The sequence below is a fragment of the Sorex fumeus genome, unplaced genomic scaffold (assembly GCF_029834395.1).
Source record: "Sorex fumeus unplaced genomic scaffold, SorFum_2.1 ptg000044l, whole genome shotgun sequence".
Classification (NCBI taxonomy): Eukaryota; Metazoa; Chordata; class Mammalia; order Eulipotyphla; family Soricidae; genus Sorex; species Sorex fumeus.
The window spans coordinates 66054733-66079366 of NW_026606101.1; the positions used below are offsets into that span (position 1 = coordinate 66054733).

At 43.4% G+C, this 24634-nt stretch overlaps 1 protein-coding gene across 2 annotated transcripts in view; it reads left to right on the forward strand.

Moving 5' to 3' along the window:
• Positions 1 to 4433: 4433 nt before the first annotated feature.
• The window catches only part of PPP2R3A (protein phosphatase 2 regulatory subunit B''alpha), a 173590-nt gene continuing 153389 nt past the window's right edge, over positions 4434 to 24634 (forward strand). For both annotated transcript variants that reach the window (XM_056121611.1, XM_056121612.1), the window contains exon 1: positions 4434 to 4569. The gene's annotated coding sequence lies outside the window, so the exon portion shown is untranslated. The remainder of the gene's footprint in view (positions 4570 to 24634) is intronic.

The window sequence follows — 24634 nt, forward strand, 5'->3', positions numbered from 1 at the left end:
TATTGAACAATGGGATGACAAACTATTGATTTTAATATTAGAGTGCTGTTATCTAATCAATTTCAACTCTAGAATTGTACCAACAGTTGTGGCTTTGTCTTCATTAAAATAAATTTTTTAAAAAATTTTAAATAGAAATCTATGTTCAAGTTACATTACACCTTTTTATGTGTCAGTACAGTATAAGATACTTATAAGAGAATACTTTTATTATCTCTCATAGTCTTTTTACTTCTTTTTGCATTTACTTATTCATGATATGAACATCAAAATTAAAGTTGCTAGATGTCACGGTGACCATCCTGTTGTTCGTCGATTGCCTCGAGCAGGCCCCAGTAACGTCTCCTTCATCCTAGCCCTGAGATTTTTAAAAAAGTGCCATATTCAAGGCTCTTTCAGGTTTAGGAGAATGAGACCCATCATTGTTACTGGTATTTGGCATATTGGGTACCCCACGGGGAGTTTGCCAGACTCTGCCGTGTGAGCAGGTTACATTCGGTAGCCTGCCAGGTTGTCCAAAGTAAGAATGAGATAATAAGGGTTTTGGGTCTTGGCCATTGACGGGATTACACGGTGCCAGGGGGCCAGTTGGTGGGTGTGACCCCTGCCTGCTGGAATATGGAGGATCTGGGTGGAGGATGCTCAGCCCTGATCCGAGCAGGCTTGGAGATCTCAGCCCCAGGACCCGCATGCCTTTGTTCCTCTGCCAGTACCTTCATGCGTGTAGAGAGATTTATATAGATGTATAAATTTAAAAAAAGGACACCAAGTTAAATCTAAATTCATAGAATGAGTAATTTGCATAATAACTATATTTCTTATAATATTTAGAGATATCTATAGTTAAAAGTAGCAATACTTGAAATTCAAACTTAACTGGGCATCCTGTATTTTATCTAGCAATCATACTCAGAATACATCATAGTGGTTTTTCATTAGATAGCTAATTATCTTTTAAGAAATGTTAATAACTTCAAGACTACAGATTTATATATTTATACATGCAGTTACTATTCTGTTATAGATAATTTACATGCAGCTACTTTTCTGTGTTACTATTCTGTATTACAGATAATTTAAATGAAAAAAAATTTAAGACTGACAGAATTTTGTTGCTACTTTATCTTTTTATCTTTAAACAATATCTTTATTGTTTGTTTGTTTGTTTGTTTTGGGTCATTCCCAGCGGTGCTCAGGACTTGCTCCTGGCTCTGGGCTTAGGGATCATTCCTGAAGGACTCAGGAGACCATATGGGAAACCAGGGAACCAACCCTAGTTGGCCATGGGCAAGCTAAGCGCCCTACCCACTGTACACTAGCTCTAGTTCCTGCCATCAGAAAAAAATAAAAATAAAAAAAGAATTGAACTCTAGAAATAAAATCTACAACATTTAAATTTCACTGAATAGGATTAATGGCAAATTGAAATATATGTAGGAAAAAAGATTTAAAAGAAGTGTCACTGATCTGTGGTATAGTTAGTGACCTAGTATTTGTATAAATGGGATCGCCAAAAAATAGAAATAGTCAAAAAATTGGGATTAATAATGACAAAAAGATTCCAAATTGATGAAAATTTTTACATGTATGGATATAAGAATTTCAATGTACCCTAAATAAGGAAACATAAGGGAAACCACCTGAACTTTTGAACATTTGGAATATAGATATAGAACAGCTTTTATGTCTTTACCTGTTAATTCTAACATTGATGGAAGTTTTGGGTCCACTTTTCCTTAATTGACATTTTTCTTTATTAAGGATTGGCATTTGTCACTTTGTCATTTTTATTTGCCAGTTGTTATTTTCCTAAATCCGATTGAGTCTCTAGCTCTATCACTGTTTATGAGAAATCCAGGGTGAGGGGGCAGAGGAACATGCTAAATATCACCACAGGTATGCAATCAGCAAAATGCCGAAGTCAGAAACTCCAGAGGACCAGCTATCGGTTTCTTTATCATATATATAAAGTATCGAATTAAAAATTTGAAACATTTAACTAAAAAATGAAATGTGAGGACATTGTTTAAATCCTGAATTGAAGGCATAAACTACATAAAAACTCTCATGAAAAGACTGAAAAATTTTAAACACTGACTAGATGTTAAGAAATAATTAAATTTTGAAGATATCTGATCTTTGTATTTTTTTAAATGTATTTTAATTTTTAGATATATAACAAAATACTTGTGTGTAAAATAATACTACTTGTGACTTACTTCAAAATAATCTAGGAAAGAAGCAAAGAGATTATACAGGCACTTGCCTTGCAGGTGGCCTACCCATATTCAATCCCCTGGACCACATCTTCTAAGTCCTCCAGGATCCTTGAGCACAGAGCCAGGAATTAACCCTAGGCACAGCCTGATATAGCCCTACCTTCCCTCCCAGCCCCCAAATAATTATTAAAAATAACAATCCAGGGTTAGGAGTGCGTAGTAACTAATTTGTTATTTTACTTTTGCAGTATTTGACATTTTACCATAGTTAAAAAATTACGGTTGGGGAGAGAGCCCAAGATCTGGGAGTACAATTTTTGCATATGGACTCTAGTCTTCATTCCCTGAAGATTTACTATGCAGCACTCAAAATAAAACAAAATATCCAGATGTCACTTTCTCTGAAAAGCGGTGCTTCCTCGCCTCTCCATACGTGAAACAACCAACTGAGTCCAGACCCCACATCCAAACAAATTAAACATACACTTATTTCCAAATCTTTTTTCTTAATTCCAACATAAGCCCCTTGAGAGCAGTGATTGTATCTTACTGATTTTCTGTGATTTCTAGTCCTCCCATTCAGAACAGAGCCAGTGTGCCCAATAAAAGCTGGTGACTTGGAAACTCTCTAGTCTCAATTCACTCTCGAACTGCATTGTAAAGAATCAAATTTACAGTTAGGTATGAGTCTTTTATAAACTCAAGCTATACTGAATATAAATGTATGGCAAAGGAGCCAACAGTGTCCTGTTTTAAAAACAAAGACAGCAAGACAAACACATACCCCTTCCCCGCCCCCCCCCCCAACCTTCAGGCAATAAAATTGTCAGGACACACCAGGAATCCACAAGGACTGGCTGGGTCAGCAGTTTTGGAATTGTTTTATAGAACTATAAACAACTATGTTCTTCCTCTTCTTACAGGTATGTGTTACACTATGACCTCTGAGAAGAACTTTGTCCTGGCCTGAGTTTCTCACAGGGGTATTCCACGCCTCAAATTCAAGATACTGTGACAGGCTTCTTTAAAATTGAAAAAGTTTAAACTACAATGATCTGTCCCCAAGGCATGTAGGCATCTCACAGAGGATATCATTTAGCTGTTGGGAAAACTGATCTTGAACAAAATTTTTCAGTAAGCAGAAAGAGTTTGGGGGTGACATATATATATATATACAAATATGTATTTTTGATTATATATATATATACACATTTCTTTTCTTGAACATTAAACACACAAGAAACTTATTAGATCGATTATATGCCTTGTCCTGCAGTAATGACATAGAGGGAGGACAGACAGCCCAGGTGCCCAGAACATTCCTCACAGGACACCTAATCCTAGGCTATTTTTAAGTCTTTACATACTTCCCGTCCCCAACTCCTAAACGGCCTTACTCATGCGATTCAGTCTCCTGATTGACTTTCATTGCCATCTGCATGCTTATGCATTTCCTGACTTACCTTTTAAATTAAGGACTTTGCGCACTCTTACTGGAAGTCCCTAACTCTGGGGGATTTCCAGTTTTCGGATACGTTCTTGGAGTGTGAATGAGTGCGGCCAGATGAGCTCTGAGCTCCCGTGGCAATCCCTGACTGCGTCCTGCCAGCCACGGACGTTGTTCTGTTTTAACTCAGACCGTTTTTACCGGGTGTTAAACCTAGGGGGGTGGTCCTAAGGCTGTCTGTTTCCACAATTCCCGGCACTGTGCACTGGCTCTCCGTGGCTTCCTGTATTTGCACGTGGCAAACAACCTCTCTTCTTTGCCACCGCACGCCAACTCGCTCACCCGCTGGCTTTGCAAGGGCAGGTGGCACAGGTGCCAGCCCGGACCCGGCCGAGGAGGGCAGCGGGCAGTCCGGGTGGCCAAGGACGCGCGGGCGGGCCGCAGCATCGATAACGCTAACAACGAAGCTAAGGACGACGAGCCGAGCAGCCCAGGCCGGAGACACTCGCGGGGTCCCGAACGCGGGGAAGCGCTCTACACGGCGTTCCCGCCGAGCCGCCGTAGCCGGGACCGCACGCGCGACGACCCCGCGACTCTCGCGGCGCCCCTGGCGGCCCCCTTCGAGGCGCCGGCCGGCGGGGGCGGGGCCCGGCGGGGGCGGGGCCCGGCGGGCGGGGCGGGGCCCGGCGGGGGCGGGGCCCGGCGGGCGGGGCGCAGGGCCCGTGGCCCTGGGTGGGGACGGGCGGGAGGAGGGGGCTGGCGGGCGGCTGGGCGGGGCGCGCGCGGGTCTCGGCTCCTCACGCGCCGCGCCCGTAGCCCCAGCTCGCGCGCCGCGGGGAAGCCCGGCGGCCAGCGCCGTCCGCGAGCCCACGCCGTGGCCGAGGAGGAGCCGCGGGCGCCCAGGTAGGCGCGGGGTCGCCCGCCGCGCGGCCTGGCAGCCCCGGAGCGCCCGCGGGCCGGCCCGAGGGGGGCGGCGAGGCCGGGGGGCGGCGCGCGGAGGCCCGGCGGGCGGGGCTGGAGGCGGGGACCGGCCTGGGAGCGGGCCGGGGCGTCTCTCGGTGCGGCCCGCCGAGGCCCGGGCCCGGGCCCGCCGGGAAGCCGCGGAGAGCGCCCGCCCCGGGGACGCCGGCCGAGGAGGGAAGCGGGGGCCGGCCCGGTCCCGCCCCTCTCGGGGGGCTCGGGAGCGCGTCCCGGGGACGCTTGGCAGAGCGGCCGGCGCCCGCGTCTCGGAAGAAGTGAGAGTCGCGTCGCTGGGCGCTGAGGCTTCATTTTCCTTTCCCGCCCCCTGCCCGGGCTCGGGCGCGCTGGCCAAAGAAGGATGTGTCACCCGCTCGGGGCGGCGGGCGGGCGGGCGGGCTCCCCGGCCGGGACGGGGCGCCGGGCAGCACCTGAGAGCAAGGTGGAAGGGGGCCGGGCAGCCCCCACCCCACGCCCTCCCGCCCCCTTCCCGCCGCCCCCGGGGGGCTTTTCTCCCGGGGGACCCTCCCGATGGAAACCAGCTGGCCCGGCGCGGAGTCGGGGTTGCATCTGCAACCTCCCGCTGTGCCTTCGCACCGTTCCCAGCCCTGTCACTCTGCTAAGGCTGTAGGGAATTCTACGCCGTTTTCTGTAAGAAATGGTGAATTGCCGCTCGTAAATGAGACTTCTTAGGAGAGAAAATGGTCGGAGAACACGAAATGAAAATTCTTCACACGTCAGCCAAAAATAAAAAAAAAAGAAGAAGAGTGATTTGTACTGCCTTCCAGAATCTCAGAGTGTTCTTCTGCAGATGTACAAAACATCCCCCAAACCATTGGTGCCAGGCATTTTTCTTTGTTCTTCATTAGTCTCAGTCCTCAGTTTCTTGTAAACAGCACCCGGTGCTGAGACCCTAAGAATTGCCATACTAGGTCAGAGCCCGCGCATCCTGCTCAGAGGGCAGCAGGCTTGTGTCGGATGCCGCGAGGAACGGTTTTCTTTCTTCAACCATTAGCAATTATCTCGGTTTCATTTCTTTCCGTGGTATCCGTGACTTCTAATGAAAGCCTTTTTAAAATCCTATGGCCACTCCTAATTTATGCATTCAGTTCATTCACAATTGCATCCAAATGGCTCCCCTCCCCTATCCTCCTTGGCAGAAGCACTTACAGCATGAGATACTCGTGAAAAAATGTGGATCTTTTATACAGTCTGGGAGCTCAGAAATTGAGGTCAAGGGAAACAAAGTTTTTCATAAAGTGAAAAGCTTTGTAGAAATCTTTAACCTGTATTAATCTGGCTGTTGAGTTCAATACTAACTATATCCACTAGCTTTCTGAATGTTAACCAGTAAAAGATTTTATTTGTGGGGGTAGGAGGCAGCATATGGGTTAGGGTGCTCAGCACTGACCAGCTTCAGTCCGGGCTTTCTAAGCATCCCCAGAGGTGAGCCTGGTCCCTGTATGGTAGAGTCCAAGAATCTTCACATCACTGGTCCTTGCACTCAACCCCAGGGGAGTAGCACTGGGAATGACTCTGGACCCCCTGCACAGGGCTTGAAGAAAACTCCAACCCCAAAAATAAAAAGATTCATTTGTATGGCTAAATCATTGCATATTGTAAAATGCAGCTTTTTGTGGAGAAGTGATTTAATCTTGTTTTTGTTTGGGGGCCACACCCTCAGTGCACACAGCTTACTACTGGCTCTGCTCAGGGATCACTTTTGACAGGGCTCTGGGGGCCTACCACAACTGTTATCAGTATTGCATGCAAGCAAGGCAAGTCCCCTACCTACTGCATTACCTCTCCACGGTGAGGGTGATTTTGTCTTTATCTGACTTTAGTCTGAATGAACTGGTAGGGCGTTCGCCTTACAAGCGGCCAACATGGCCGACCCGAGTTCGATTCCTCCGCCCCTCTCGAGAGCCCGGCAAGCTACCGAGAGTATTCGATATGCCAGACACAGTAACAACAAAGTCTCCAATGGAGACGTTACTGGGCCCGCTCGAGCAAATCGACGATCAACGGGAGGGCCTTTACCTTTACCTTTACCTTGATCTTAGTGTTTAGCCCAAAGAATGAAAGTTTCGTTACAGCAAAATTAAAGGATCTGGGGCCGGAGCCATAGTAGAGCAGGTAGGGTGTTTGCCTTGTACAGGGCCGACCAAGGTTCGACTCTAGGTATCCCATATGGTCCCCCAAGTACCACCAAGAGTAATTCCTTAGCATTGTCAGGTATGACCCAAAAAACAACAACAACAACAAAAAAGAGAGAATAAAGGATCTGATTGATTTTGGAGGATGGGGTACTTAAGGGGCCTTCCTCTTTGAGCCATATCTTGCTTCTAAACTCTTCAGAGGCACCTTGTTACTTATGGCAGTCACCTTAACTGACCCCTGCCACCCCTCAATGCGTAGCCAAATTTTATTTTCTGAGGCTTTTCTTTATCCTCCCTTCTCCAAACCCTGCCCCACAAGCAAAACAAACCAACCCACCTGATACCCTGGAATCAGTCGATCACCTTTACTTATTACCCTCCTTTAAATCAGATATTTTCAACCTTGGTCCTGCTGACATTTTGGAGCAGATAATTCCTTTGTTGTGGAGGGCTATCTGGTATGTCATAGGGTGTTGAGCAACATTTTCAGCCTTTATTTATAGATACTAATAGTTTACTACCACCCCTCCAGTTGTGACAATCAAAATGTTTACACAGACACTCCAGGTGGGGCAATCAAAACTGCTTCCTGACATTCCCAGATGTTGTGAACCACTATACAAACTTAGACTACTAACTTAGCTCCAGTGACACTGTATTGTTCTCCCTTGCTTTATGTGTCCTTTTTCTACTATACCCAGCTTGAGGTCAGGAGTGTTAACAGATATCTGAAGGAGAGTTTACCCTCAGCCAGACTGGTTAAGGTCTGGGATTACAATAGTACAAGCAAATGATGACATTGTCAGATACTCCTGTATAATTACACAATGACCTCATTACAATTGTGATAAAATTTGGAAGTATTGGTTGTGCTGAAAACATCAATCGCTTCCTGAACTGTTTGGAAACTAAGGAAAGTTTCCTTTGGAAATGACCTTTAAGGTAAGATGAACTTTGAGAGATTAATAGAAGTCACTAAATGAAGTATAGAATTATGAATCTAGTAGAAGAAATGGGCCTTTTATGGGAAGTCAGTGGCTAGTGTGGCTATAGTATGCATTGTGATAGGAACATAGTGATGATACAGAAAAAAAACCTTAGAAAGTAGGAGAAGGCTATTAACAAGCACTTCTTGTTTGTTCTTGGGACACACCTGGCAGTATTGGGGCAAGGGAAAGAGGGTAATCTAGACTTGTGCTCAGGGGTAGTTCCCACTGATGCCAGCGGCCATGTGGTACCAGAGGTCATGAGCGGTACTTAGTTCAGTCAGTTTATTGGAGTCCCAGGAGGAACTTAAAATAGTAGAGCGCCTGCCCCATACTGTCGGGATGTTTATGATGGGTTCTGTCCCTGTCACTTTCCCCATGTCTTTCAAAGGGATAGCCTTTTATTTACCAATCTCATGTATTATTCTAAATATTTTCTGTGGGCATTTAATTAAATGCAGATTATTGTTAACACAAACGGCAGCATATTGTATACTTTTTTTATTTCCTTGTTCTTTTAACAGTGTCTTAAGAGTCTTTCCATTTTGGTTTATAAGTTCCTCAGTTTTTAAATTAACTGCACGATGTCGTATGGCTCCAACACAGATTATTTAACTTTCATTATTGATGAAAATTTACACTTTCCATTGATGTATTGTAACAGTAGTACTATATACATGATAGTATGGGTATATATTTCTAGGATAAATTCCTGTAAGTGAAACTGTTGTGTTCAGTTTGTATACACATATTTGTAAATATTTGTGCTTATGAAAAGGAAATCACTTGGGACTGGAATGTGACTCAAATGATGTGCTAAGCCCTAGGTTCAGTTACTGTAATACCCCTCCTTCGCCTCCCACTCCCCCCCCCCCACCCCACACCACAGCACCTCTGGGTATGGTCCTGGTAGCCCCACCGCAGCTTTTGTTGTTGTTGTTGTTGTTGTTGTTAAAGCCTGTTGTACGAATGACTTGGATGTCATTGGTGGTGGGAAATGGACACTGCTGGAGGCATGGGTGTTGGATCATTGTATGACTGAAACCCGACCATGAACAACTTTGTAACTATGTATCTCATGGTGACTCAATTAAAATTAATTAAGTTTTTAAAATGACCTTGCATGAAAACAGTAAACGTGGGAGGAAGTTGACCCTAATCACAGTAACTCTGCACTGTAAGATCTACTGTGATTCCCTCATATTGATACTGTAAGGCCCTAACAAGTAATGTGACTTTATTTGAAGATAGTCTTTAGTAGGTAATTAAGATTAAGTGAAGACATAAAAGTAGTATTGATTTTAACAGATTGGTGACCTGAAATAAAAGAGAAAAAATGATGGGTCATCTGTAAACAAGAGTTCTCACTAGAAACTGATTCTGCTGCCCTTCATATGAGACTTCTAGGCTCCAGAACTGTTTGAAAATTAATTTCTCTTGTTTGAGCCAGTCTATGATGTAGAACCCTAAGTCTTTGAATATACTATGGAAAAGTTAAAAATATGGTAGCTGGAACCAAAGTGGTAGTGAAAGAGATGGAAACAGGAGACATATTTACAAGGCATAATGGTCAGATGTGGTGATTGATATGCTATAGTGGGGAGAGAGGAAGAAATAAGTGTTCAGAATGAGTCCTAAGGTTCTCACTTCCTTAGCCAGATGAATGGTGTGGTTACACGAGATAGAGAATACTGGAGGAATAAATTATTTTGAGATGTTCAAATCACAGTTCACTTTGGAACTGGTGAGACTTTCAAGTGTAGCTGTCACATAAGTATTTCATGATTAAAATTCACAGCACAGAGCAGTGGGCTGAACCGGGGACACAGATTTTTAGGTGCACATTGGAGGCTATAAAATTACTTAGAGTAGGAGTAGCACCCCACAGCTGAATCTGGCTTACGGATGTATTGTTTTCCCTATCCAGTGATTTTTGTTATTGTTCAATTGTGAGTTAGTTGCCAGTTAGAAATCTGAGAATTTCCCATGAAAACACAAATTTATTACTTAAAAAAAAAATGGAATGTACCACTGTTGAGGTGGATTTCCCATATGGCAACAGTTGATTGGAAATAAATCCCAGCTAATCCCAGCTGCTTTCTAATTAACCAGAAAACCTGCTGCTCCTTAAAATCTATGACTGGCCTGCTTTGTCTGTTCCCTTCTCCAATGCTTTATATACTTGAATGTGTACTCCCTGCTCTCAGAAGAGACTATAACAATGATTCTCATTTTAGCTGCATGTTGGAAACATTGAATGATGAAAACATACTAAATTGAAAGCCCACACCCAAAATTTTGCTTGCTATTTACTTGGTCTAAATTGTAGCCTAGGGTGTTTTTTAGAGGCCCTCCATTAATTCCACTGAGTAGTGGAGGCTGAAAACCACAGATTGAGATTAAGAAAGTGTGAGACTTCAGGTGCAGCATTTCAAAGTTGTGTAGAGGAGAGACTGGAGAGAGTACAGCAGGTAGGGTGTTTGTCTTGCTTTTAACATACCCAGACTCAGTCCCCAGCACCCCATAGAGTCCCCCAAGTTCTGCCAGGAGTAATCCCTGAATTCAAGCCAGCAGTAAGCCCTGAATACAGCTGATTGTGTCCCAAAAGCCAAAAACAAAAAACAAAAACAAAACAAAACAAAACAAAAAAACCAAGTTGAGTAGCAGAGAGCAGCCCCATGAAAAAAGAGGTGGCCAGAGGACTGCGGTGGAATAGCAGCTGGCTTGCATTTAAGGTTTGCAGGCTTAATCCAGTAACACTTGAGCACCTTTGTAGTTAGATGAGAGAGGTAAATTTTATTTTGCTTGTATATTTATTATATGTTAGTCGTTACTGCAGAGAATTATACATACGAAAAGCAAGCATTCTATACTCAATGGTCCACTCAAAAGGATTTTCAAGGTTGGTATAAGCTATCCTTAATTGTTATTTTAGACACTTGCTTTGGGATCAAGATGTTTAATAAAAAGCAAGTTTAAGATGTGTAACAAAAAGCAAGGAGAGTTGAGCCCATATACTGCTTGTGTCCATGTGTCATGGCCAAGTGTATGTGGTACCCAAACACATGTGTCATCCGCATCTTCCCACTTGAGATGTGTACTTTTCTGCTTTCACATCTAATGCTGGGATGTGTGCTAAGTCTCTCTCCACCTTTGGAGAAGTACATTCTCTCTTGAGTGTATTCTCTCTCTCTCTCTCTCTCTCTCTCTCTCTCTCTCTCTCTCTCTTACACACACACACACACACACACACACACACCTTCCACAAAAAACCTCCAAATAAAATGTTTTTACTTTAAAAAGTAGAGGAAGTGATTGTGTTTCAAAGAAAAAAAGAATTGATCAAGCAAAGATATATACTGAAAATGATCTGTTGAATTTAGTAAGATGGCATCTTTGACCTATGCAAGAACAGTTTTAGATTGGAAGAGGCAGAAACCAAATTAAAATGAGTTGTAAGTTTCCCTTATCCTCCTGTTTCCGGCAACTCAGCAGTCAGGCCCATAAGCAACCTCTGACAGGCGCCAAATCATTTTGTCATGGGCCATGATCCAGAGTTGCATGTCCTTCTCTCCTGGAAGGGAGCATAGCATGACACTCTCCATAACCATGCCACTGGACCCCATGCTAGGCTGTTTTATTTGGGTGCCCCAGAAGGGCGGGGGGGACGGGTGAGACCCCTCCCCACCCCAAGAGACCCAGCCCTGGCAGCCAAAAATCTCTGGAACTCAACCGCCTCCATGCTCACGGCCACTCTCCACATGCTCGGGCCAAACTTCACCCTTGAGTGAACCTATTCCTGGACCATGTGGCTGCGCAACACTTCTACCACCACCCCCCCATACTCCAAAAGTAATACACTACATTTGATGGAATTCAAAGTAGGAGGCAACCAATCTTGGAGGGAAATCTTTTTTTTTTCCCCGATATATAAATAAGCACACAAGACTCAACCACAGCATGTTAGTGATGTCTTACAGAAGGGTAATGGCCTCTGGGTGAAATACAACAATCTTCACACTCTTTCCTTTAAGGAAACTTTTCTGTAGCTTTTTCAGCAGTTTTTCACAACAATACAAAATATATTATTTTGGTTCTGCTTTGGGGCAGGGGTTGGGGTTCGGGATGGAAACATCTGAAATATGATGGTGGGAAGGTGTTTGAATATTAAATGTAATCAAATATTGTGGACTACTTTATAGAACAAAAATAAAAAAGAAAGAAAAAAATAAAAAATGAGTTGTAAGTAAGGAAATGCAAATGGTAACTATTGGAAAGTCTTTTGAGAAGCTTTCTCCAAAGAGGAGTGACAGAGGAGGAAGGGGTTTCTTTTTTGTGGTAGGTACGCAGTCAGCACTGGGTATCTAAATACTTCTAACTTTTTCAGACAGGTACCCAAATACCCCTCTCCCCCATTAGAGAGATCTTATTTGTGTTTGTTTTTGGAGACTGTGTTTTCTTCACCAGAAGTTATTTTCCAGGACCCTTGAGACTCAAAGTTGGTGATTAGTCTCTTGTCTAGAAAGTGATAGAGCTCCTAATGGTCCAGAATCATCTGGGCTTCAGTGACCCTGACATCATCCTCCCATTGCACTGATGAACAAAGACCAGATTGTTGGCGTGTTGAAATGGAATACTTGACTATGTCAGGGAATATGTATCTAGCTACCAGATTCCCAGGAGTAGTTTGTGCAGCTGTATTTTCTTTCTTTCTTTTTTGCAGTTAACTTTTATAGTTTGGTTTGCAAGTTAGATATTGATATTTTTCATACTTTGAGATCTTTGTTATTTATGGCAGTTAAAAAGTATAGACAGAAATTAGAGAAGTAGACTCCTGTTGAGCTCATGGAGAACAATGAACAAAGTTTAATTTCCAAGTGGTTATATGGATGCAGTTACCTTAAGGATCTTGGGTTAGATGGACTTTCTAGAGGGCTTATCGTGCAGATGGCTACTGCTAGAGCCTGTCTCTGTCCATCTTTGCCTCATTGACAACCTTCTTTTAGACAGTCAAGTTTAAAGGTCAGTTTTGCAGTTCATGTTTCTAAGAGTTTTGACCTACCAATAGTTGAGAAATCATTGAGTTGGAAAATGGCAAAGCATATTAGTTAAGGATTATTAAAATTATTAGTTAAGAATTTACATGGATAGAACCAGATGGTATCATGTTAAGTGAAATTAGAGGGAGAAGAACAAATACTGGATTATCTCACTCATGGAATAGATAGTATAGAACAATGACAAACCATTGGCCTTAGGTTACAAAATTTATTAACAGTGGATGTGGTTGTGAGGAATGAAGATTGGATCAGAGGTGTTGTCAGGACAGTAGTGAAGGGTCATGGACACTTTGGTTGTGGTGCTATGCAGTACCTTTGTACATCAATACTGTTAATTTTAATACTGTTACAGACATATTACCTAAAAATATATAATAATAGAGAATTGTGTTTGAGATTTTCAGGCAGTGGGAGGAGGGGTTTGAAGAAGGAAGGAAGAGGTGACATAAGGACACCTTAGAAGTGACATGGGCTGGAGCGATAGCACAGCGGTAGGGCGTTTGCCTTGCACGCAGCCAACATGGCCGACCCGAGTTCGATTCCTCCGCCCCTCTGGCAAGCTACCAAGAGTATCTTGCCCGCATGGCAGAGCCTGGCAAGCTCCCCGTGACGTACTCGATATGCCAGACACAGTAACAACAAAGTCTCCAATGGAGACGTTACTGGGCCCGCTCGAGCAAATCGATGAACAACGGGAGGGCCTTTACCTTTACCTTTAGAAGTGACATAAGGGGGCTGGAGCAATAGCACAGCGGGTAGGGCGTTTGCCTTGCACGCGGCCAACCCAGGTTCAACTCCCAGCATCCCATATGGTCCCCTGAGCACCGCCAGGAGTAACTCCTGAGTGCAGAGCCGGGAGTATCCCCTGTGCATCGCCAGGTGTGACCCGAAAAGCAAAAAAAAAAAAAAAAAGACAAATGCTTTCGGGCTGGAGAGATAGCACAGGGGGTAGGGCGTTTGCCTTGCACGCGGCTGACCCGGGTTCGATTCCCAGCATCCCATATGGTCCCCTGAGCACCGCCAGGAGTAACTCCTGAGTGCAGAGCCAGGAGTAACCCCTGTGCATCGCCAGATGTGACCCAAAAAGCAAAAAAAAAAAAAGTGACATAAGGACAATGATGGAAGGTAGAGGCATTTTTACTCTCAGGAAGATGTAGCGACTTTGTATATAAAACCTATAAATATGAACACTGTGGTAGTCATGTTACCTAAACCACAATTAAAAAATCTTCATTAAAAGATTGTATAGGGGCTGGAGCGATAGCAAAGCAGGTGGGGCATTTACTTGCAAGCAGATGATCCAGCTTCGATCCTGAGTGCAGAGCCAGGAGTAACCCCTGAGCATTGCTGGGTGTGACGCAAAAAAGCAAATAAATAAATAATTTGTGTACTGGTTGAAGGCATGTTATACTCTTTCAGTAACAGAAACTTTGCAAACAGGAGTTTTGTAGGATATTAACGTTCATGACTGCTGGTTAATCAGTGAATGATGGTTATCTTCTGTAGATGAATGTTTTGTGACATGATTAGCAGGTCTTGGTCAAAGATTGTTTGTACTGTGAATCTAAGAAATGTGTTTAGAAGCCTGTACATGCTTAGGAGCTAAAGGAATTCCACCATACAAATGTACTTAGGCTGGATGGTGGTAGATAAAAAGAAAAAAATGTTACAAGGATGCTCCAGAGTTCAGTGTTGAATATGCAGAGGACTTGGAATCTCTTCTTGATTGCAAGATCTTGCCAACTGTGAGAGGTCTCATTGATTTTCTTTGTTTTGATTCAGATAACAAAATCAGCCATTTTTTTTGTTGTTATAGTTCGTTTTGGGTTTTTTTTTTTCTTTTTGGGTTACACCTGGTGATGCACAGGGGTTACTCCTGCCTCTGCACTCAGGAATTACTCCTGGCGGTGCTCAGGGGACCATATAGGATGCTGGGAATCGAACCCAGTCAGCCTCATGCAAGGCAAACACACTACCTGCTGTGCTATTGCTCCAGCCCCCAAAATCAGCCTTTTTTTTTTCTTTTTGGGTCACACCTTGCGATGCACAGGGGTTACTCCTGGCTCTGCACTCAGGAGTCGCTCCTGGCGGTGCTCAGGGGACCATATGGGATGCTGGGAATTGAACCCGGGTCGGCCACGTGCAAGGCAAATGCCCTACCCACTGTACTATCTCTCCAGCCCCCAAGTCAGCCATTTTTAATTGTATCACCCTGTCACCTTTTCTCTCTATCCCATTCCATTTACTTTTTTTTTGTCTGTTTGGGGGTGTCATACCAAGTGGTACTGAGGGCATGATGGCTCCTCACTCATGGATTATTCTTGGCAGGGCTTGAGGACTATATGGGGTGTTGCTGTCAGCCTTATACAAGGCAAACGCCCTACCCATCATACTTCCTCTCTAGCCCTGATCCAATTTACTGTCTAGCATGCTATATATTTCATTTAAATGTGATCATACAATATGAGACTTTTCATGTTTAATATAGCATGCATTCCTTCCTTTGAGTAATATATGTGTGTATATATGTGTGTGTATGTTTTATATATATATTGGTTTGAGGGAAATAAGAATATGGAAAAATTGGAACTTTCAAACATTGCTAAGTAGAAATAGAAAATAATACAGCTTCTGTCAAAAACTTCAGCAGTTCCTAAAAGAATTAAGCAGAATTAACTGTATGTACCTGCAATTTAACCCTTGGGTGTGTATACACAAAGGAATTAAAAACGGGTAAGTAAAAGTAAAGTAAAGGCCCTCCCGTTGATCATCGATTTGCTCGAGCGGGCCCAGTAACGTCTCCATTGGAGACTTTGTTGTTACTGTGTCTGGCATATCGAATACTCTCGGTAGCTTGCCGGGCTCTCCGAGAGGGGCGGAGGAATCGAACTCGGGTCGGCCATGTTGGCTGCGTGCAAGGCAGACACCCTACCCGCTGTGCTATCGCTCCAGCCCCAAAAAACGGGTATTTACACAAAAATTTGTGGTTTAAAGTTCTAAGTGGTAAAGGTAAGGTAAAGGTAAAGGCCCTCCCGTTGATCGTTATTTGCTCGAGCGGGCCCAGTAACGTCTCCATTGGAGACTTTGTTGTTACTGTGTCTGGCATATCGAATACTCTCGGTAGCTTGCCGGGCTCTCCGAGAGGGGCGGAGGAATCGAACTCGGGTCGGTCATCTTGGCCGCTTGTAAGGCGAACGCCCTACCGCTGTGCTATCACTCCAGCCGATAGCACAGCGGTAGGGCGTTTGCCTTGCACACAGCCAACATGGCCGAGTTCGTCTAAGTGGTACTGCCTAAAATAGCAGAAAGGCAGGGTTAGTGCAGAGGGATAGTACAGTGGGCAAGGCAATTGCCTTGCAAGTGGCAAACCTAGGTTCGATCCCCAGCATCCCATATGGTCCTCGAGCTTGCCAGGAGTGATTGCTTATATGCAGAACCAGGAGTAACCTTTGAGCACAACTGGGTATGGCCCCAAATCAAAATAAAATAACCCCCAAGAGGGGGAGTAGGAAAGAAGGGCTGAAAAGATTGAGCTTTAGGAATTCTTTATATGTTTTAACTTCTAGATGTTGTCAGAAATATGAATTGCAAATGCTTTCTCCCATACTGTAGACTGGTCTTTTGATGGTTTTGTTTTGTTAGGCATTTTTTATTTCTTATTTTACTTTTTTTAATATGCTTTGCACAAAAGTTTTTCATTCGTTTTGGTTTTAGGGCCACACCTGGTGATGCCCAAGGGTTACTCTTGGCTCTGCACTCGGGCATCGTTTCTAGCAGTGGTCAGATGAGTCTCACCAATGAGGGAACCTGCAGAAAAACTAACAAATGTTTTTTGCATTGCCATGTGCCAGGCTCTGTAAAGATACACTGCTTCTCAATAGTTTTCTATCTTACCAAATTTGGGCTCTCTTCTGTCCATGCTAATCGAGTCTCTACTGTTCACTGAAGACCCACATTCCTAACTCCAGTGAATCCATTCTTGGTCTTTTACTTAATATTTCAGCAAGATTTTACAGAGTTGATTCTTTATTTGAAATGCTTTCTCTCTCTCTCTCTCTCTCTCTCTCTCTCTCTCTCTCTCTTTTACAGGACATTATATTTTCTATATTTCCTTCCTCTTCACTGAATGTTCTTTTTCAGTCTTTTTGCTAATACCTCACCATCCCCCTGATCTCTGCAAGTTGGAGTGCTGTTTATTTATCAAACCTTTATTCTTTATCAACACTATTTCCATGGCATTTCACACAATCTAGTGACTTAAACTTTTTATACCAACAGCAACATGCCCAGGGAATACCAAATCTTAGTTCCAGTTAGACCTTTCCTCTCAATCTCATTCTGCTATCAAAACACTTACCTGATATCTTCATTTGTATGTCTGATAGACATTCCAGAATGGAACCTCTTATTTCCTCCGTAAGAACTCTCTTCCCACCATCTGCCTGTTCCAGCTCAGTAAATTAGAAGCTCCCTTCCTTCTTTTTTTTGGGGGGGAGGGGGCTTTTTGGGTCACACCCAGTGATGCACAGGGGTTACTCCTGGCTTTGCACTCAGAAATTACACCTGGATGTGCTCAGGGGACCATATGCGATGCTGGGAATTGAAACTGGGTCAGCCGCATGGCAGGCAAACATCCTACCTGCTGTACTATAGCTAGCTCCAGACCCTCCCTCCCTTTCAGTAGCCAAGATAAAAACCTTGGAGTCATCCTTAATTTTCTCATCCTGTACCCAATCCAATGAACTGTACTCACTCCACCTTTAGAAGGTAACTAGAATCAGTTCCCAGTGTCTACTGCTTGCACCTTGTCCACATCCCCCATCACATATCTCAGCTGGATTTTTAGCATCCTCACACTTTCCTGGTTTTTGTTCTTACTAGTTTAAAAAGCAGTTTGAAAGTTGCTTGTTTGAGATTAAAAATAAAAAGTAGAGATTAGTGACTGGATATATGATTAATAATTTAGAAATCATAGCAAGGGCATACTTATGTTATCCATGTTTTGGATCATAGACATATTGCCCATTTTCCAATCTTGGAAATGGAGTCCCAAAACACTTTGTGGCCCAGGTGTCAATATTTTGTTATCACTAAACAACAGCAAGATCTTCATAAACTTGGTATTCTTCTAGGAATCTAATGAGGACCCTGTTTCGATGGTGGGCTCTCACTAATCCAAAACTCAGTCTATGCTGACAGCAGTATCAGAATCCCAAGTACAAAGAGTTGTTAAGTATTCCCCACAAAAGAAAGAAATTGGAACGAGCCCACTGGCTACTGATCAAGCTGCTTAATGGCCATGATCCCAGAGACTCAGAAACAAATCTCAGAACCCAGAGGCTTTTGGCAGAAACACGTCCAGACTTTGCATTAGGTTTTTGGCGCCAGGCCACCTAGATGGGAAAAGGTGCTGTCCCTCTGCCTGTTGCCCCTGGCAGCTTGTTAAGCACCATCTTTTAGAGGCCAATGGACAGTCAGGTAGGGTCCCACAGTGATGAGACATGCAGGGCCTCACAGGATGGGGGTGAACCTGGCCCTTTCCTCCCCCGCCCCAATGAGACCCCCTAGTCTCCGCCCACGAACAACCCCTCTGGCTACCGACCAAGCTGCTTAGTGGCCATGATCCCAGAGACTCAGAAACAAATCTCAGAACCCAGCAGCTTTTGGCAGAAATCCATCCAGATTTAATTATTAAAACTTAAGAATTCCAAAATTGCATAGCCACTGTCATGGTTGCGTGACAGCATATGCTATTCATTATCAGCAGTAGAAAACAAATTGTCTAATGTTGCCTTTTCAGCAGATCTGAGTGTTGGGGTAGCATTGTAGCATTGTCTTCCCCATGTTCATCGATTTGCTTGAGTGGGCACCAGTAACGTCTCCATTGCAAGACTTGTTGTTACTGTTTTTGACATATCGAATACACCACAGGTAAAATCCCAAATAATAATGGTGGGTCTGTGTCAAAATATTGAATGTAATCAAAGTACACAGGTAGGGGGAGGGTGTGGGATGGGGGGTTTACTGGGGGTTTTGGTGATGGAAAATGTGCACTGGTGAAGGGACAGGTGTTTCATCATTGTATGACCGAGACTTGAACCCGAAAGCTTTGTAACTGCGCTCATGGTGATTCAATAAATAAATGTATTTAAAAAATTAAAAAATAAATAAAAAGAAAGTAAAAAAAGAAAGAAAGAAGAAAGAAGTTGGTTCTTCAGGGAAATATACCCTAAATTAAGGGCAAACAAATCATATCCAATAACAGTCTCCCTGGCAAGTAAGTTCAAAGATTTTTCTTCTGGGTCATCGTTTCTCAGCCTGTCTGCAAACTTGTAGTCTTTCCTGAAGGATTTATGTTGGTTTATGTTATTCAGGACTGGAATGATGTCTGTTTTGATTCATTGTTTTAAAAGACAATGTATTGTTTCTAATTAATCTTTAACCAAGCAAGTATTATATAAATATATCCTTTCCTGTGTTCTTTTTCTAGATGATCTAATTTCCTAGATGACAAACAGGTAGAAAAAATAATGTAATTTAAGATAGCGATAGTAGTGTTGTGAAGAAAATTAAGTGGGGACATTGCCCTCAGAATGACCACTTGGATTACTTCCAACTTGTTCCTCTTTTGGCAGGGTGGATGAAACACACCCATGTGTGCTCAGGGTTAATTACTGGCTCAGTATTCAGGGATCACTCCTGGCAAGGTTTGGAGGGTACCAGGGTTGGCAAACATGGGTTGGATGCATATAGGACAAATGCCCTACCCACTGTACTATCTCTCCAGCCCCCTGTTCCTCTTTTAAATATAATTGCAGTGAACATTCTTGTACTTAGACAAATGTGTATTAATATTTCATGGATCCTGAAAGATAGAATTTCTTCTGGGTCAAATAATCATGCAACCAAAATTGCAATAGATACTGTGAAATTAGTCCCCAAGGCTTTATACCAAAACATAAAATTTATAATATATAATTAGATGTGATAATATGTATTTTTAAATGAGTAATTTTCATTATTCCTTAGTTATACTCATAATATTGCATATATTCTCTTTGTAAAAATACCTGCCATGGGGCCAGAGGGATGGTGTGCTGGCTCACTGCTGCCACCATATGGTCCCCTGAACACCAAAAGGAGTAACCCCAGAGCGTGGGAGAAGCCCTTGAGCACACTTAGGTGAGCACAGTTAGGTGTAACCCACACTGACTCAGTATATTTATACTGACCTCAGTATATTTATCATGAAGTTGAAAATCACCATGCCCTCTCCAAGTTGAAAATGCTTTACTTCCCAAAAGTTTAAATATGGTCTCTTTTTTCCCCCTCCGTGGCTTTTCTCAACTATTTGACCATTTGTATTTCTTTTTCTCTCAGCTTGTATTGTATGATAGAGACTGCTAATTCTCTCCTATGATCCATTCTTCTTTCATGTCTCGAATAGTAACACCATCTTCTTAGCCCATTGCTGCTCTTACAGGAGACTGTGCTCCTTGGCCTCCTTGGAGCCATGTTTAGTCACGTACACTTTAGCTAATGATTCATTCACAGAAGGGTGTGAAATCTCATCTCTTCCCTCGCCCTTCCCCTACATATCTGTTGGAATACAGATATAAAGTCTGAAGTTCTGACAGTCCTCCCGAACGATGAGGACCGTAGTAGTAGTTCAATTAGCTTAAAAGCATGATCTCTGAGCCTTTGGTGAAGCCACTGCATCGACCTTCATCTGTTTTTGCTTGGAAGAAAAATTTAATTTCTGTCTTGTCTAAACAGGTATTTTGTGGTTTTGTTTTTCTTTGGGGTTCATACCTGGTGGTGCTCAGGAAACTCCTGGCTCTGACTCAGGCAGGCTCGGAAGATCATATGGGGTGCCAGGAATGGTCAGCTGTCTGCAAGGCAAGCATCTTTCCCACTGTATTCTTTTCAGCCCCAGTACTTTTTCTGGGGGGGCGGGGAGGGCGCATACTGGCAGTGCTCATGGATTACTCCTGGCTTTGCACTCAGGAGTCACTCCTAGCGGACTCAGGGAATCATATGGGATGCTAGGAATCAAGCCCAGTTAGGCCACATGCAAGACAAGGACCTTACCTGCCATACTATCTCTCTGGTCCCCAGCCACTAACTAGTACTTGTCTTATTTATGAGAGTGTTCTAAGTACTCGTTTCTTTTTTATTAGAAAATGGCATATTTTCTTCCTATTTGTTGAAGTTCATTCCCTTTCTTTGCAAATTATTTACTTCAATGTTAAATTTACCTTTGCACTGATTTTTTTTAATTTATGATTTTTATTTGTTAGGGGCCTCCCATGTCGTCCTCAGGGGTCTCTGGGGCCACTCTCAGTGAAATTTGGCCCACCTTTAGGATGACTCAGTGCCAGGAACCTGTAATGCCTAGGCTACCCTGGCAGAACTCAAGGTACACCAGGTCTATATTCAGTGACACTGCGGGGGCCTCTAGGGCTATATTTAGCCATTGGGGTCTGCAGTGCTAGGGATCAAACTGGAGTCAGTTGCATACTTTGTAATCCCTGTATGGTCTCCCTGGACTCTACTCACATTTAAAAGAACAATCTTTAATAAATGTCTTTCCTGTTGTGAAGATATAAACATAGACTTTCATTATCTTATATTGTAAAATTTAGATCTTTACATCATCTAGAATTTATTTTAGTGAAGAGTGTAATGGGAAAACTGTTGTTCAGTTCAGAAAAATCTTGTTATTCCAACTTTTACATTTATGATTTTTATAATCACTGAAATGTCAGATTATCAGTTAACAAATTCTCATGTACACAGAGTTGGTTTGGGGAACATACTCAATTTTTTGTTTCTGTGCCACTAACATACTTTTAATTACTGTGATTTTATAATGTTTTATGATTCTTGGTAAGACATAAATTCTTTGTTTATTATTTTTTAAAAAAACAATATCTGTAACACAATCATGAGGTGTAGATCTTAGTAACACAGTGAGCACTGGTTACCCACTGCCGAGTTGAAGGAGGAAATACTTCTATTACTTTGGGCCACCACAACTTCTCTTCTTTCTGATATTTTAGAATAAACTTAGAGTTGATCTTAGAATCAGTTCATATCATTGAATGCCATAATAATTTATCAACTATATTTCAGAAATTTATAAACATATTAATTTTTTATCTAAAGTAATTTTAAGTGATTTGAACAGCCATTGAGAGATTATTTGAAGTGATGTAAACAGCTATTAAGAGATAGTGGCTGTCATAATGCCCAAAGAGGGGGGGAAGAGTGGGAGGGAGGGAGCGAGGGAAGGAGGGAGGAAAGGAGGGTCGGGGGGGGGAGAGAGAGAGAGGGAGATGGAGGGAGGGAAGGAGGGAGAGAGGGAGGGGGGAGAGGAGAGGGGGGAAGAAAGAGACAGAAAGAGAGAAGAAGAAGAAGATAAGTGCCTGCTATATTGGCAGGCTGAATGGGGAGGGGTGAGAGGGATAAGGGGGATATTAGAGGTAGGAAACGTATGCTTTTGGAGGGATGGATGTTGGAACATTGTATGACAGAAACCTTATCACAAAAACTTTGTAACTGGTTCTCATGGTGATTAAATTAAAAAAATAAATTGAAAAGAGAGATAGTGGTTGAATGTGGTCATTACCTACATTTGTCTATATCCCAGGATTTATAACCCAAAAATTTGTACCCTTTTACTATCTTTGCCTCCTCTATCTTTTTACTTTGCCAATCACCAATATTTTCTCTGTATAAGTAAGATAATATAGCATTTGTCTTTCTCCTTATTTCACATAGCATAATGCCCTTCAGGGTCTTTCCATGTTGTTAACAAATAGCAAGATTTCATTCATGTTTCTGTGTGGCTGAATTATATTCTGGTGTGTGTGTGTGTGTGTGTGTGTGTGTGCAAAGCACTATTTTTTTGTCCATTGATCCATTAATGGACACAGGCATAACTGTTTCTGTGTTTTGGCTGCAATATCCATGAGAACATAGAAGGTTTTCTCCAGTTAATGTTTGTTTTTATTTCCCCTGCATAAATATCCAGAAGGGGATTTGCTGGATCATATCATAGTTTCATTCTTTAAAAATTGTTGTTGTTTTATTTTATTTTTTAGCCACTCCTGCCAGTGCTTAGCAATTAATCCTGGCTCTTTGCTCAGGATTCACTTCTGGCAGTGCTTGGGGCACTCTTATATGATTCTGGAGATCATATTGTGGCAGATTGTGTGCCAGGCATACACCTTAACTCTGTACTATCTCTCTGAATTATTATTTAATTTTTTTCATTTTTTATAATTTTATTTATTGAATCATCATGAGAGCAGTTACAAAGCTTTTGGGCCTAAGTCTCTCGGTCATACAAAGAAACACCCGTACCTTCACCAGTGCCCATTCTCCACCACCAAAAATCCCAGTATGCCCCCATCCCACACTACCCCCCCCACCTGTGGAGCAGATGATTTCCACATTACTCTCGCTCCACTTTGATTACATTCAATATTTTGTCACCAGACCCACCATTATTATCTGGGATTTTACCTCAACACTCAGATCTGCTGAAAAGGCAACAGTAGACAATCTGTTTTCTATTGCTGGTTATGAATAACATATGATGTCACGTGGCTGCAGTAGTGACCACACAATTTTGAAATTCCAAAATTTTAACAATTAAATTTGGAGGGATTTCTACCAAAACCTGCTGAGTTCCGAGATTTGTTCCTGAATCTCTGGGATCATGGCCATTAAGCAACTTTATCAGGAGCCAGAAAGGCCGTGGGTGGCGACTTGGGGTCTTGTTGGGACAGGGAGGAAAGGACCGACTCCACCCCCGTCCTATGAAGCCCCTCGTGTCTCATCACTGCGGGCCCAAACCTGACTATCCAGTGGCCTCTGGAGGATGGCGGTCACCAGGCTGCCAGGGGAAACATGCCAAGGCACAAAACCTATTCCCACCTGGGGTGGCCAAGCACCGGTAACCTACTGCAGGGACTGGACGCATTTCTGCCAGAAGTCGCTGGGTTTGGAGATTTGTTTCTGAGTCTCTGGGATCATTGCCATTAAGCAGCTTGATCAGGAACCAGAGAGGCTGTTTGTTTGTGGTGACTTGGGATCTCGTTGGGGTGGGGAGGAAAGGGCCGGCTCCACCCCCATCCCGTGAGGCCCCGCTTGTCTCATCACTGCGGGCCCAAACCTGACTGTCCAATGGCCTCTGGAAGATGGCGCCTAGCGGGAGCAGGCAGAGGGACAGCACCCTTTCTCCCCTGGGGTGGCCTGTTGGCAGAAACCTACTGCGCGGTCTGGATGCATTTCTGCAAAAGCTGCTGGGTTTCAAGATTTGTTTCTGAGTCTCTGGGATCATGGTCACTAAGCAGCTTGATCGGGAGCCAAAGAGGCCATTCGTGGGCAGCGACTTGGGGTCTCATTGGGACAGGGAGGAAAGGACTGAATCCATCTCCATCCCGTGAGGCCCCCCATGTCTCATCATGTGGGCTCAAACCTGACTGTCCAGTGGCCTTTGGAGGATGACAGCCACTGGGCCGCCAGGGGGAACAGGCCAAGGCACGAAACCTTTCCCACCGGGGGTGGCCTGGCACTGGTAACCTACTGCAGGGACCGGACACATTTCTGCCAAAAGCCGTTGGGTTTCAAGATTTGTTTCTGAATCTTTGGGATCATGGCCCTTAAGCAGTTCGATAAGGAACCAGAGAAACCCTTAAGCAGTTCGATAAGGAACTAGAGAAGCCATGCCTCCAATTATATAGTTGAGCCGGAGGTGGTTTGTGGGTGTGTTTCCCACATACCTAACTTTTGGCCG